The 15,181-nt window shown below is 44.9% G+C and overlaps 1 non-coding gene and 1 pseudogene across 1 annotated transcript; both read left to right on the top strand.

Moving 5' to 3' along the window:
• The first annotated feature begins 3,757 nt into the window (after window positions 1-3,757).
• Window positions 3,758-5,361, top strand: LOC142875557 (alpha-actinin-4 pseudogene; annotated as a pseudogene).
• A 5,538-nt stretch (window positions 5,362-10,899) lies between these two features.
• LOC142869672 (U4 spliceosomal RNA) lies at window positions 10,900-11,037 on the top strand. Its single transcript, XR_012918249.1, has one exon. It is a non-coding gene; the product is annotated as a U4 spliceosomal RNA (small nuclear RNA).
• The last annotated feature ends 4,144 nt before the right edge of the window (window positions 11,038-15,181 follow it).

Raw genomic sequence — 15,181 nt, forward strand, 5'->3', positions numbered from 1 at the left:
ACACATATTCAAGAAGTGCTATCAATCTCAAACAGAATAAATGCAAAAAAACCCAAAAAACAAAAAAAAAAACCCTACATCTAAACACTTCATAATAAAACTGCTGAAAACCAAATACAAAGTATAGAAAGCAATTAGGAAATAAAGAGACATATCATTCAGCACCCATCCTCTAGTTAAAAAAAAAAAGAGAGAGAGAGAGAGACATATTACCTTCAAAGAAACAACATTAAGACTGACCACTGACTCCTTCATATAAATGATAAAATCCAGAAGATGATGGAAGGCGCTAAAAGAAAATAACAGTTAAGGTGCTAAAAGAAAATAACAGTTAATCAAAATTTCTATACCCAGCAGAAATATCCTTCAAAAATCAAAGCAAAATAAATGTTTTCAGACAATCAAAACCAGAGAAAATTCTTCATCCACAGATTCACACTAAAAGAAATACTAAAGGAAAAATTTTAAATAAAAATAAACCCCCAAAGAAGTATGAACATTCAGGGAAAAATAAAAGCAATTGAAAAGGTAAATATATGGGTAAAAATAAATGATCAATAACTGTATACACTATAATGTCATGTAGAGTTTTAAAAACATACAGAGGCTGAGCATGGTGGCTCACACCTGTAATCCCAGCACTGTGGGAGGCTGAGACAAGAGGATCCCTTGAGCCCAGAAATTGGAGGCTGCAGTGAGCTATGATTGTGCCACTGCACTCCAGCCTGAGCAATAGAGTGAGATGAAATTTCTAAAAATAAATGCATGTAGAATTAAAACACATCACAAAAATAGAACACAGTGTGGTAGCAAGTAAGTGGAATTGAAGTATTTTAAGGTCCTTGCATTGTCTAAGCAGTAGTAAAATAATTTATTTATTTATTTATTTAAACTTAATTTAAATTTATTTAAATTAATTTATTTAAATTAATTTATTTAAACTGTAACAAGTCAAGGATGCATGCTGTCAAAACCATGGTAATCATGAAAAAAGTAACAAAATATGTTACTGATAAGCTAATATAGGAAAATTTGGAATAATAAAATTAATTTAAAAGAAAAAAGGAACATAGAACATGTGGGAGAAATAGAATACAAATAATATGATCTCTTGAAACTCAAATGTATAAATAACTATTTTAAATATAGATGGACTAAATATTGCTATTTAAAAATAAAGATTGTCAGATTGGGTTTTAAAAAGCAACTTTATACTGCTTTCGAAAATCTTACATATAAGGATACAGATATGTTAAAGTATAAGGTTGTTTTTAAAAATACTATATAATCAGTAACTAAAGGAAAATCAGGCTGGGCTTGGTGGCTCATGCCTGTAATCTTAGCACTTTGGGAGGCCAAGGTGGGAGGATCACTTGAGACCAGGAGCTCAAGACCAGCCTGAGCAAAATAGCGAGACCTCATCTATACAATAAAAGAAAAACAAAATTAGCCAGGTCTATTGGCATGCAGCTGTAATCCCAGCTACTTGGGAGGCTGAGGTGGGAGAATTGCTTTAGCCCAGGAGTTTGAGGTTGCAGTGAGCTATGATGATGCCACTGTACTCTATGCACTCTAGTCTGGGTAACAGAGACTCTGTCTCTAAAAAAAAAAAGAAAAAGAAAAATCAGTATAATCAATGTATCTAAACCAACATTATATAAATTATACTTTAAGGCAAGAAAAATTACTAGATACTGCATAATGAATAAAATGTCAATAAACTAGGAGGTTGCAACAATTCTAAATTTACATGTGCCTAATAACATAGTCTCAAAGCATGTAAAAGCATTTCATACATACACACCTTAATGTCTGTAGTGTAAAGAGCAATAAACTAAGAGCACTGGGTGGGCATCCAGGTAAAGGGAATTTGTGCAAAGGAAGGAATATAGATGGCAGAGAGCATCCAGGGATATTAGTATAGAATAAGAGTTTTAGTCAATATAATTAACAGCAGACTGCTGCAATAGACAACCCCCCAATTTTCTTTCTTTCTTTTTTTTTTTTTTTTTTTTTTTGAGACAGAGTCTCACTTTGTTGCCCAGGCTAGAGTGAGCGCCATGGCGTCAGCCTAGCTCACAGCAACCTCAAACTCCTGGACTCAAGCAATCCTATTGCCTCAGCCTCCAGAGTAGCTGGGACTACAGGCATGCGCCACCATGCCCGGCTAGCTTTTTCTATATATATTAGTTGGCCAATTAATTTCTTTCTATTTATAGTAGACACGGGGTCTCGCTCTTGCTCAGGCTGGTTTCAAACTCTTGACCTCAAGCTATCAGCCAGCCTCGGCCTCCCAGAGTGCTAGGATTATAGGCGTGAGCCACTGCACCTGGCCCAAACCCTGAAATTTATGTGACTAAATTCGACAAATTTATTTCTAGCTCTCATTTCGTGTCCAATGTGAGTCAGTGGGGACTCTGCTCCATCACAGTCCTCAGGGAAAAAGACTGACCCAGGCTTTGCCATCTTGAACCTGTACCATCAAGAACCTGTGATGGGGAAGAAGGGATGGACAAGTCACAGAAATTCTTGACTAGTTCACCCCAGTAGTGACCCAAGTCACTTCTGCTCACAGATCTTCGGCTAGATCCAGTCACATGGTCACATTCCAATTGCAAGTAGAATGGGAATAGTGGGGTGTCCATAAAATATTTGTTAGGTATTTGTTCTCTTTCGTAGGAATTCCCCAAATCCTCAAAGGAAAATACATTCTTTTCTGGTGTATGTGATTACTTAAAAATTATGTTTAGCTTGGGTGCAGTGGTTCATGCCTATAATCCCAGTACTTTGGGAGACTGAGGCAGGAGGATCACTTGAGCCCAGGAGTTTGCAGCTGCAGTGAGCTACAATCTTGCCATGGCACTCTAGCCTGGGCAACAGAGTGAGACCCTGTCTCAAAAAAATTTGTGTTAAAAAAAGGATTTTTTTCTACCTTACTGGTAGTTTCCCAATTATTCTTCCTTTAAACTAGCATCTATCCTTTCTCTCTCTCTCTCTCTCTCTCTCTCTCTCTCTCTCTGTCTCGCTCTCTCCTTCACTCCCTTCTTCTTTCCTTCTCTCCCACTATAGCATCTTCCTTTAGCTGGTTCAAAACTCCTAGGAGAGGTCCCACAGTGATCCAGGGTTAAGAGAAAAAACTGTATCCTTTCACATGATGAGGTTCAGCCCAATCCATACACAACAGTTCAGATGCAGCCCCTTCCTTACCCCTCACCCAAACATTTGTTGGTATGTTAACAAGGTAGTAAAGAGGAGGCTCCATGGTTCCATGGAAGAAGGACTGTGGTGAGACAAGAAGCCCAAACAATGAGTTAGGATCTTCACTCTAAGGTGAGGGCATTTATTTTGGTTTGGATCCCTCTAAGAAGAGAAATGGAGTTGACACATGTCCCCTCACAATAGGAGAGTGGATTCTGATTGGGGACAATACCCAAAATATTTCAACTAAAAGGGACCTCAGAGTTCCACTGGTCCAACTTCGCATTGTACAGATGAAGAAACTGAAGCCCGTGGCGGGGGGAAGGGACTTACTGAGTTCAAGAAAAAACTATTGCAAGGCTGATACTAGAATATAGCCTCCCTTTTAATTAACTCAGATTCAAGTGATTTGGGGCCTTAATTACATCTGCATAATCCTTTACCTTTGCCATATTCTATTGGCTAGGAGCAAGTCACAGGTCCTGTCCACACTTGGTCAGGACCTGGTCACACCTGTCCACACAGGTCCAGTCTTGTAGATAGGCATGAACACCAGGGTATGAGAATCCAGAGGGCCCCTCAAGGGTCTGTCTGCCACGGACAGAACTATCCAAACCAGGGCAGAGGGTGGGCTAAAGCAGCAGAAGTGGTGGCTGCAGCTTGGGCAGAGGGGCAGGAGTTGAGGCAGGAGCTGACAGGCTGGTGGGCAAGCAAGAGGGGGAGGGACAGTGACTACCACGCGGCGAACCAGTCCCACTATTCAGCACTGGCAGTGGAGGCAGTGGCGCTGGCAGTGGGGGTAGCACAGATGACTACATGGCCCAGGAGGATTACTGGGACCCAGACCTGTGCTTGTACCTGGTCTAGGAGAAGCAGCAGCTCAAGACCTGCACAGCTTGGGGCAACTGCCACCTGCAGAGGGTGGCATGAAGATCAGGAACATCAAGCAGGACTTTTGAGACAGGCTCAAGCTCATGTTCCTCCTCAAGGTCATTTCAGGACAGTGGTCACCTAAGCCAGAACAGGGGAAGAGGAGAGTGCACAAAGTCAACACTGTGAACAAAGCACTGGACTTTATCACCAGCAAAGGAGTCAAGCTGGTCTCCACTGGGGCAGAAGAGATTGTGGACGGCAACACAAAGATGACCCTGGCCATGATCTGGACCATCTTCCTCTGGTTCACCATCCAGGACATCTCTATGGAAGAGACCTCCGGCAAGGAATGGCTCCTTCTCTGGTGCCAGAGAAATACGATCCCATATAGGAATGTCAACGTGCAGAACTTCCACAATCAGCTGGAAGGACAGTATTGCGTTGAGTGCCCAGATGCACTGGCGCAGACTGGAGCTGAGTAAGTATGACAAGCTGAGAAAAGACAACCCAGTCACCAGTCTGAGCAATGCCATTGAGGTGGCCAAGAAATATCTCCAAGATGCTGGACATTGGCCGGGCGCGGTGGCTCACGCCTGTAATCCTAGCACTCTGGGAGGCCGAGGTGGGCGGATTGCTCGAGGTCAGGAGTTCAAAACCAGCCTGAGCAAGAGTGAGACCCTGTCTCTACTAAAAATAAAAAGAAAGTAATTGGCAAACTAAAAAATATATAGAGAAAAAATTAGCTGGGCATGGTGGCACATGCCTGTAGTCCCAGCTACTCAGGAGGCTGAGGCAGGAGGATCACTTGAGCCCAGGAGTTTGAGGCTGCTGTGAGTTAGGCTGACACCATGGCACTCTAGCCAGGCAACAAAGTGAGACTCTGTCTCAAAAAAAAAAAAAAAAGATGCTGGACATTGTGAACACAGCCTGGCCCAACAGGAAGGTCGTGGTGACCTATGTGCTTATCTCTGCCATGCCTTTTCAGGAGCACAGAAGGCTGAGACTGTTGCCAACTGGATCTGCAAGGTGCCGGCTGTCAACCAGGAGAATGAACACCTGGTGGAAGATTATGAGAGGCTGGTCAGTGATTTCTTTGAGTGGATCTGGTGCAGCATCTCTTGGCTCAAGGGCTGCATGCCGCAGAGAACCGTCCAGGAGATACAGCAGAAGCTGGAGGACTTCCACGGCTACCAGCATGTCCACGAGACAGCCAAGGTGCATGAGTACCAGCTGCAGACCAAGGTACATCCAACAACCAGCCCACTTTCATGCCCTCCGAGAGCAAAATGATCTCAGACATCAACAACAGCTGGCAGCATCTGGAGCAGGCTGAAAGGGGCTCTGAGGGGCTTCTGAATGAGATCCACAGGCTGGAGTGGCTTGACCGCCCAACCGAGAGTTCTGGCAGGAGCCTGCATCCAGGAGGCCTGGACCCGTGGGAGGGAAGACATGCTGAAGCACCAGGACTTTGCCACCCAGTCGGGTACCAAAGCCCTTATCTACAAGCACGAGGCCTTAGAGAGTCACCTGATCGCACACCAGGACTCCGTGGAGCAGATCAAGGCTCTGAGAGTGGAAAAAACTCAAACTGTTTTCCCCCTGCTCTCACATAACCCAGAAGACTTCTGTGAGCAAATGTGTGTGGGTTTTTCCCCACCCAGCAGGCAAGCAAATCTGCAGTGGACACCAGCTGGGTGTCCTCTAATTCTTTTTTTTATTTTATTTTTTATTTATTTATTTTTAAATTATTTTAACATGAAGGGGTGGGGGGTTATGAAGAGGGCTGCTCAGTTGCCTTGTTTGTTTTTGTTGACAAGGCCCACTCCGTCATCCTGGGTAGAGTGCAGTGGTGTCATTGTAGCTCACTGCTACCTCCAACTCCTGGGCTCTAACTGATCCTTCTGCCTCAGCCTCCCAAGTAGCTGGGACTACAGGCACTCGCCAGGCTAGTCTCAAACTCCTGACCTCAAGCAATCCTCCCACCTCAGCCTCCTACTGTACTAGGATTACAGGAGTCAGCCATTGTGCCCAGCCTGAGTGTCCTCTAATTCAATTCAATTCTGCCACTATCTACCTGAAGATAGATAGCATCAGATCCCATAGGGTTGGGGCTCAGTCCTCAAGACTGCCCCAACTTCAGACACCCATACAAGCCCCAGGTTATTTTACCTGTGCTTCTGACCAACGGGCTATAAAATTGGGGTTCCCACAACCTCCTTGGGTTCCATTAATTTGCTAGGGCAGCTCACAGAACTCAGGGAAACACTTTACTTGCACTTGCTGGATTATTATAAAAGATATTACAGGCCGGGCACTGTGGCTCACGCCTGTAATCCTAGCTCTTGGGAGGCCGAGGCGGGCGGATTGCTCAAGGTCAGGAGTTCAAAACCAGCCTGAGCAAGAGCGAGACCCCGTCTCTACTATAAATAGAAAGAAATTAATTGGCCAACTGATATATATATATAAAATTAGCCGGGCATGGTGGCGCATGCCTGTAGTCCCAGCTACCTGGGAGGCTGAGGCAGAAGGATCACTCGAGCCCAGGAGTTTGAGGTTGCTGTGAGCTAGGCTGACGCCACGGCACTCACTCTAGCCTGGACAACAAAGCGAGACTCTGTCTCAAAAAAAAAAAAAAAAAGATATTACAAAGGATATAGATGCATAGGGACAGGTATGGGAAAACGGGTGTGGAGCTTCCTCTCTGGCCATGCCACCCTCCAGGAAGATCCCCAAACCCTGTCCTCTGAATTTTTATGGAGGCTTTATTACATAGGCAACTATTGTCCATTGGTGATCAACTTAACTTTCAGCTCCTCTTCCCTCCCCAGAGGTTAGGGGGTGAGGCTGAAAGTCCCAACCCTGTAATGATGCCTTAGTCTTTCTGGTGATCAGCCCCCATCCTGAAGCTACTTAGGGGCCTCCATCCATCAATCAACTCATCAGCATATAAAGAGAGATCACGTTGGAGATTCTAAGGATTTTAGTTGTTGTATGCTCAGAACCAGGGTGGAAGACCAAACATATATTTCATAATATTAATATCACAGAGGCCCCTGCCAAGGAACTCAATGAGATAGATTACTATAATTCCCATAGTGTCAACACCTGGTATCAGAATAACTGTGATCAGTGGGACACCCTTGGCTCTCTGCCCACAGTCTCAGGGAAGCAGTTGGAGAACATAGACCAGCTACATGTCAAGTACGTCAAGAAGCCTCCTTCAACACCTTGATGGACAGGGCCATGGAGGACCTTCAGGACATTTCATCATCCACATGATAGAGAAGCTTAAGGGCTTGATCTCAGCCCACGACCAGTTCAAGTCGCCCCTGCTGGATGGAGAAGGAGGAGGACTGCAGAGAGCAACCATATCAAATGCCAGGCAGGAACCCCTACACCACCATCACCCCCCAGATCATCGTCTCCAAGTGGGAGAAGGTACAGCAGGGTGCCGAAGCAGAACCACACCCTCCTGGAGTTCATCAACGGTGACTGAAGTTTGCAGATGGGTTCCTGAGAGATTGGGGCACCCTTGGGTGGGGAGTTAGTGGAAGTGACAGTAAACGCACAAGTGGAAATTCTAGTAGATGCATGAAGAACATAGCGGGCATGGTCTCATCTCCAGGATATTGAACTTGCTGTTCCCTCTGCTTGGAATGCTCTTCCTCCAAATGTCTGCATGGTTTCCCTCCTCTTTCCCTTCAGCTCACCCTCCCAAACAGGTCTTCCCTGCCCACCACCCTCCCTCTCCTTCATCCTGCTTTGCTTTTCTTCATAGCACTTTTCATCTGACTGCCCTGTTGTGTTTGATTGATGGACTGATTGATTGATGGACCTCCTAATAGGAAGACTGAGTAGAAAATAGTATTCAGAGGGATTTTAATGTTGTGTTGGAGAGCTTAGAAAAAAACAGCCAATAAAGATATAGAAAATAAATCAAATGGGGGAAAAAGGAAATTATTAACTCCAGGAAAAAGAAAATTTGTACAGGAAAGGAAGTATCATCACAGTTCATTACTTGGTTCAATGGTGAAAAATATTATAGAATGTAATGTATTCACTAGTGATTTAGCCTAAGAAATGATATAATCACGGGCCAGGCGCGGTGGCTCACGCCTGTAATCCTAGCACTCTGGGAGGCTGAGGTGGGCGGATTGCTCGAGGACAGGAGTTTGAAACCAGACTGAGCAAGAGCGAGACCCCGTCTCTACTAGAAATAGAAAGAAATTAATTGGCCAACTAATATATATATAGAAAAAATAATTAGCCAGGCATGGTGGCGCATGCCTATAGTCCCAGCTACTCGGGAGGCTGAGGCAGGAGGATTCCTTGAGTCCAGGAGTTTGAGGTTGCTGTGAGATAGGCTGACACCATGGCACTCTAGCCCAGGCAACAGGGTAAGATTCTGTCTCAAAAAAATAAAACAATAATAATCAATTTAAAAAATAAAAATAAAAAAAGAATTTTGGAGGCAGTTCTTCCTTGTCTTCTGGCTTCCAGGGCCATTCTAACTCCAAATCCTTGCTGTACAACTTCTTTTTCTCTAAAAGTTTTTTGGATCTTCTTTTTGTTTTTAATGTCCTAAAATTTCATAATGATGACTCCTGTGTGGACCTTGTTTTCATTCATTTCTCACTTGGGGAGCTACTGCAATCCAGAAGGCCATGGCCTGGGAAGTTTTCTTGTATGAGTTCTTTGGTAATTTTTCCTTTCAGTGTTTTCTACTCTTTCTTTTTTTTTATTTTTTTATTTTTATTTTTATTTTTTTTGAGACAGAGTCTCAGTCTGTTGCCCAAGCTAGAGTGAGTGCCCTGGTGTCAGCCTCGCTCACAGCAACCTTAGACTCCTGGGCTCAAGCAATCCTGCCTCAGCCTCCCCTGTAGCTGGGACTACAGGCATGCGCCACCATGCCCGGCTAATTTTTTCTATATATATTAGTTGGCCAATTAATTTCTTTCTATTTATAGTAGAGATGGGGTCTCACTCTTGCTCAGGCTGGTCTCGAACTCCTGACCTTGAGCAATCCGCCCACCTCGGCCTCCCAGAGTGCTAGGATTACAGGCGTGAGCCACCGCGCCCGGCCTCTACTCTTTCTTTGCAGAATTTGTGTTAGTCAGCATTGAACTCCAGGACTGATCCTCTAATTTTCCCATTTTGCTTCCAAATTCCATCCTCAGGATTTTTTTCTACTTCCTGGAAGATTCATTGACTTTATTTTCCAAATCTTTTATTCAAATTTTAAATTTAAGCTCTATTGTTTTTAATTTCCAAAAGCACATTCTTGCTTTATGATCAACCCTTCCCCCCAGTTATGTAGCATTCTGTTCTTGTTTCATGAATACAAAATCTCTGGGGTATTAGATGAAAGCATTTGTCTGTTTTATTTGGCTAGCTGCATTACTTCTGTTTCCTCTGATCTACTCTTTCACCATTGCTCTTCCTTCTCCTCTTCTTTTTTTTAATTTCATTTTTAGTTTGCTTGTTTTTATCTCTGCTTTTCATTCAGGGGCTTTCACTAAATACTTGGGAATCATTGACTGGTTATTAATGTTTAGAGTGAGGCGATAGAAAGCTGATTGAAAGATCTGAGTGCAAGGGGCATGTTTGCTCACTCATGTGTTTTGCTCTGGGTCAATCCAGCAGTACTCTGGCTTTCCACAATGTGTAGGATTTTCCCCCAAGGACCTTGATGTCAGTATGTGCAGAACTTTTTTCAAGGGTCTTTCTTTTTCTCCTGCGGAGTCACTTGGACTTCTGCCTGAAAGCTTGAATTAAAAAAAATTTTTTTTTCTTTGTTTGCTATTTCTGGAGACAGGGTCTTGCTCTGTCACCCTGGCTGTAGCACAGGGGCCCAATCATAGCTCACTGCAGGCTCAAGCTCCTGGGCTCAAACGATCCTCCTGCCTCAGCCTCCCAAAGTGCTGAGACTACAGGTGTGAGCCACTGCACATGGCTAAAATTTGTTTTTTAGCTTTAATTTTTAAAAATGTTTTTAGAGATGGAGTCTCACTATGTTGCCCAGGCTGGCTAGACTGAACGTCCATGTGCCACCTGCCTTGTTCTGGAAGGTTGTCTTATGACTGTCAGCTTTTGGGGGCAGAGTGATGTAAAGAGACAGTCTTCTTGCTACTCACGTGTCCAGATCCTCCTGGATTTCAACGCTGCGCTTCACCTCACCCTCAGCTGCTGCCTGGAGCTCCCGTGTCTGGGGGGTCCCTTGTTCCACTCTTCCGCAGAATAAATCTGTCATCTCCTTCCATGGTGGGGAAGGGGGACTCTCTCTATATAGTCCTAGTTCTGTAAGGAAGAATTGGAGCAGAGACTGGGCAATGTGGGGGACTCTCCCGGCTTTTTAGCCCACACCCTTCCTCCCTGCTTTGTTCACCTTCTCTGAATGGCCTTGGCAAGCGCTTGGCTTAGACATGAGTAGATGACAAAAGTAATGAGAAGTCTGTCATGAGCTTCTAGAAGAGCTTTTTACTCTTTAAAAGGATTATAAGCTTTGCAATATCGTAGCCAATGAGGTTTATCCAAGGCACAATTATTACTTTTTTTTTTGAGACAGTCTCACTCTGTTGCCCAGGCTAGAGTGCCATGGTGTCAGCCTATATATATCACAGAACCTCAAACTCCTGGGCTCAAGCAATCCTACTACCTCAGCCTCTCGAGTAGCTGGAACTACAGTCATGCACCACCATGCCCGGCTAATTTTTTCTATATATATTAGTTGGCCAATTAATTTCTTTCTATTTATAGTAGAGACGGGGTCTCATTCTTGCTCAGGCAGGTTTTGAACTCCTGACCTTGAGCGATCCTCCGCCTTGGCCTCCCAGGATGCAAGGATTACATGTGTGAGCTACTGGGCCCGGCCCATAATTATTACTAATTGAAAACTTTTCCCAATACCCCGCCATGATGACTTGCAAAGTAGTCAGCATTGGCAATTTTTGACAGCCCCTACAGGGACTGAATTAAAAAAAAAAAAAAAAGAGGCCAGGCGTGATGGCTCACGCCTGTAGTCCCAGCTACTCAGGAGGCTGAGGCAGGAGGATTGCTTGAGCTCAGGAGTTTGAGGTTGCTGTGAGCTAGGCTGACGCCATGGCACTCTAGCCAGGGCAACAGAGTAAGACTCTGTCTCAAAAAAAAAGAAAAAAAAAGGATTATAGCTGGGTGTGGTGGCTCATGTCTATAGTCCCAGCAACTCAGGAGACTTAGGCAGGAGGATCACTTGAGGCCAGTACTTCGAGGCCAGTCTGGGCAACATAGCAAGATCCTGTTTCTAAAAAAATTTTTTTTAAATTAGCAGAGTGTGGTGGCGTGCATCTGTAGTCCCAGATGCTCAGGAAGTTGCGACAAGAGGATCGCTTGAGTCCAGGAGTTCGAGGCTGCAGTGAGCTATGATTGCACCACAGCACTCTAGCCTCAGTGACAGAGTGCGATCCTGTCTCTACAAAATAATAAGATGAAAAGGATTATAAAACAGGGCCCTTCCCTCTTCTGCATCTGGATATTGTCTTGTGGGAGTGGGATGCGTGGAACTGCTTCCATACTTTTCAACCATGAAGACAAGGCAAAAAGAAAACAATCACAGAGAAGACGATCTGGTGCCTCAGTGTCTCTGAACTGCTGGGTTAACCACCCCTAGAACCAACCTGCTTAAAGACTCCTTAATATGCGGCGTCCTAAACACAGTATATCTTAAGCCCTAAGATGTGGTGTGAGGACCAGTAGAATCTGCATCACATGGAGTTTTGTTAGAAATGCAAACTGTCAGATCTCACCCCAGACCCACTGAATCACAGTCTGTATTTTAACAAGATCCCCAAGGGATTGATACGCTCATTAAAGGTTAAGAAGTACTTCTTTAAGCCATGTTTCCTTCTTATGGCAGGTGAACACATTCTGATTGATAGAGTGGTTCTAGCAGACACCTTTGATGCCATGTGCCACATTCCCCTGGCCCACTTTGACTTCAGGAACAGTTTCTGTGGTAGGCAGAATTCTAGAAACATCTCCTTCAAGATTCCTGTTCCTTTGCCATTCAATCAAACACTGATCTAGTCACTGATGTGAAGGGGTTTTGTGGATAGAATTAAGTTTACTAATTAGTTGGCTTTAAACTAGGGAAGTCACCCTGGATTGGATTGTCCAACTGGGCCTAATGTCTCACAGGTGCTCTTGAAAGCAGAAGAGGCAGGTAGGAGAGAGGATGCAGCAGGGGAAGTCAGAGAGAGTCAATGTGTGAGGACAAGACCTGATGTTGCTGGCTTTGAATATGGAAGAAGGGGTCCACAAGCCAAGAAATGCAGGCAGCCTGCAGCTGGGAAAGACACCCCCTCCCCATGGACAGCCAGCAAGCAAATGGCGACCGCCCTACACTTGCATGGAACTGAATTCTGCCAATGCGCTGGGATGTGAATTCACTCCTAGAACCTCCAGATAGGAGCACAGCCCTGCCAATGTAACCAGCTCCGTGAACAAATTTCAATAACCCCTATATGATTTTTATAATCTTCTCCCTTAACTAACCACTTGAACTCTTGAGTTGTTTCCCAGAAATGATGGATTTCCTGCAAGACCAAGGAGTTGAGATTCTGAAGAACCCAGGGCAGACTTCCTGAGCCCAGGACTCACCATCCTTCTCCACCTGCCCCAAGACACATGGCCCCACCTTAAAAAGCCCATGATTGGGCCGGGCACGGTGGCTCACACCTGTAATCCTAGCTCTCTGGGAGGCCGAGGCGGGCAGATTGCTCGAGGTCAGGAGTTCGAAACCAGCCTGAGCAAGAGCGAGACCCCGTCTCTACTATAAATAGAAACAAATTAATTGGCCAACTAATATATATACAAAAAATTAGCCGGGCATGGTGGCGAATGCCTGTAGTCCCAGCTACTTGGGAGGCTGAGGCAGGAGGATCGCTGGAGCCCAAGAGTTTGAGGTTGCTGTGTGCTATGATGACGCCATGGCACTCTAGCTTAGGCAACAGAGAGAGACTCTGTCTCTAAATAAATAATAAATAAATAAAAAGCCCTTAATCTCCATTACTTGGACAGGCAGATTTGAGGCAGATTTCTCCCGTTGTCTTGACATCTGTCATATTAAAAATCCCTTTCTTCCTTGGCAATCCTCATTACCTCAATAATTGGATCTTTGTGCAATGAGCCACCGGACTTAGACCAAAGCCGCCTTGCTCTTTTGATAACAACATCTTAATTTTGCCCTTGTTAGACTCCAAGCAGAGAACCCACTAAGCCACACTGTGCCTGGACTTCTGACTTAAGGAAACTGTGAGATAGTAAATTTTGTGCTGTCTTAAATGCTAAATTTGTAGCAATTTTTTAAGACAACTTAGAAAATGAATACACCTAGGATGTACAGTTCCATGTAAGCTTAGACTCGCCTTGCCCTGGCAGCATCCCACTTCAGACATCCTATGTGTCTGTCTTTACACCTGCCTCAAAACCTTCTCTGGTGTCATGGGGTCCTTCTTTGCAGGAGACCAGAACTACCCAGAAGTGAATATTCTGGGGAAATGCTCAGGCAGTGAGGGAGGGGAGCCAGCAAATAGCTGCTTCAGCCTCACACCTCCCAGTTCTGGGAGGCATTTGTGTACTTCTCAAAAGGTCTGGTGGCGTTAAGGCCCCGTTTTCCATAGCAGCACTGCCCATAATGCACCATTAGCTTGGTGTTTCTTTCTATCTTGTCTTCTTTTCTTTTCTTCTTCTTCTTCTTCTTTTTTTTTTTTTTTTTGAGACAGAGTCTCACTCTCTTGCCCAGGCTAGAGTGCTATGGCATCAGTCTAGCTCACAGCAACCTCAGACTCCTGGGCTCAAACCTCAGCCTCCCAAGTAGCTGGGACTATAGGCATGTGACTACAGGCATGTGCCACCACGCCCAGCTAGTTCTTTCTATTTTTAGTAGAGACCAGGTCTCGCCCGTTGCTCAGGCTGGTCTTGAACTTCCGACCTTGAGCGATCCTCCTGCCTCTGCCTCCCAGAGTGCTAGGATTACAGGCCTGAACCACTGCTCAGGCCTCTTGTCTCCTTTTCAATTCTTCCCTTTTACTTCCTGAGATCACCTCCCAAATGACTTCCCTGCTCCCAAGTCCCTTTGTCAGTCTCTGCTTGAGATTGGCAGGCAACCAGCAGTCTGCTCCATCAGCTCCTCTTGCTTAGACTAGAAGGGTAACTTACCAGGATAGTCCAGCGTCTCACACTATAACCTCAAGGAAACTGAAATCAGGATTCAATACCACTAAGTTTCTCTCTGTCCCTTGTCCTTTCTCTCCAATGGCATTACCGTTAGAGAGGATTAAATCTATCCTCCGCACAAGAGAGAAAAATTGCAGAGAAGAATTGTAGTTGGTGGCCCTTGGTTTAGTGCCCACAAGTGGTACAACAGGAGATGGGGCTCTCACTGGCTCATCTTGGGTCAGAGTTCTAGCCCTGGATCAAACCATCATGACCGGGTGGCAGTGTCAAGGACTCTAGGCATGGCCTATGGGGGCTACCACTGTGTTTCAGGGTACTCCTAGACATAGCAGAAGGATCGGGAGCTGGGGAAACCTTTCCATTAGTTTCCAGAACTATCACCACCCACTCCTGATCCTTTTACTTCTTTAATGATCTCAGTTTCCTTCATAGGCTCTCTCCTTCCTCCAGCCAACCTGGACATGCTGGTGTTCCCGAGAGTTTCATCCTTAACCTTTTTCTTCTCTCCCTTACTCACTCCCAGAGCCATCTCATTCCTTGATAGACTTTATAGTATTCTCCTCAACATTTAATCCACTCCAAAAATGTAATCTAATCTAGTCATGGTAATTCTATCCCCATAGCAGCAGTTTGTTTGGGATGAATAAACCTAAACTCCATTAGACCAGTGAGATTGAAGATGATTGCTTAGGCCAGGGATTACAGCTCATGCCTGTAATCCCATCATCTTGGGAGGCTGAGACAGGAAGATCCCCTGAGCCCAGAAGTTGGAGGCTTCAGTGAGATATGATCATGCTACTGAGCTCCAGCCTGAGTGAGACCCTGTCTCTGGAAAAAAAAAAAAAGTTTGCTTAGGACTTCTAGGAAAGAGAACTCAATCTTAATGTTGCCTGTTGGG

This window comes from Microcebus murinus, chromosome 2, assembly GCF_040939455.1.
Source record: "Microcebus murinus isolate Inina chromosome 2, M.murinus_Inina_mat1.0, whole genome shotgun sequence".
Taxonomy (NCBI): domain Eukaryota; kingdom Metazoa; phylum Chordata; class Mammalia; order Primates; family Cheirogaleidae; genus Microcebus; species Microcebus murinus.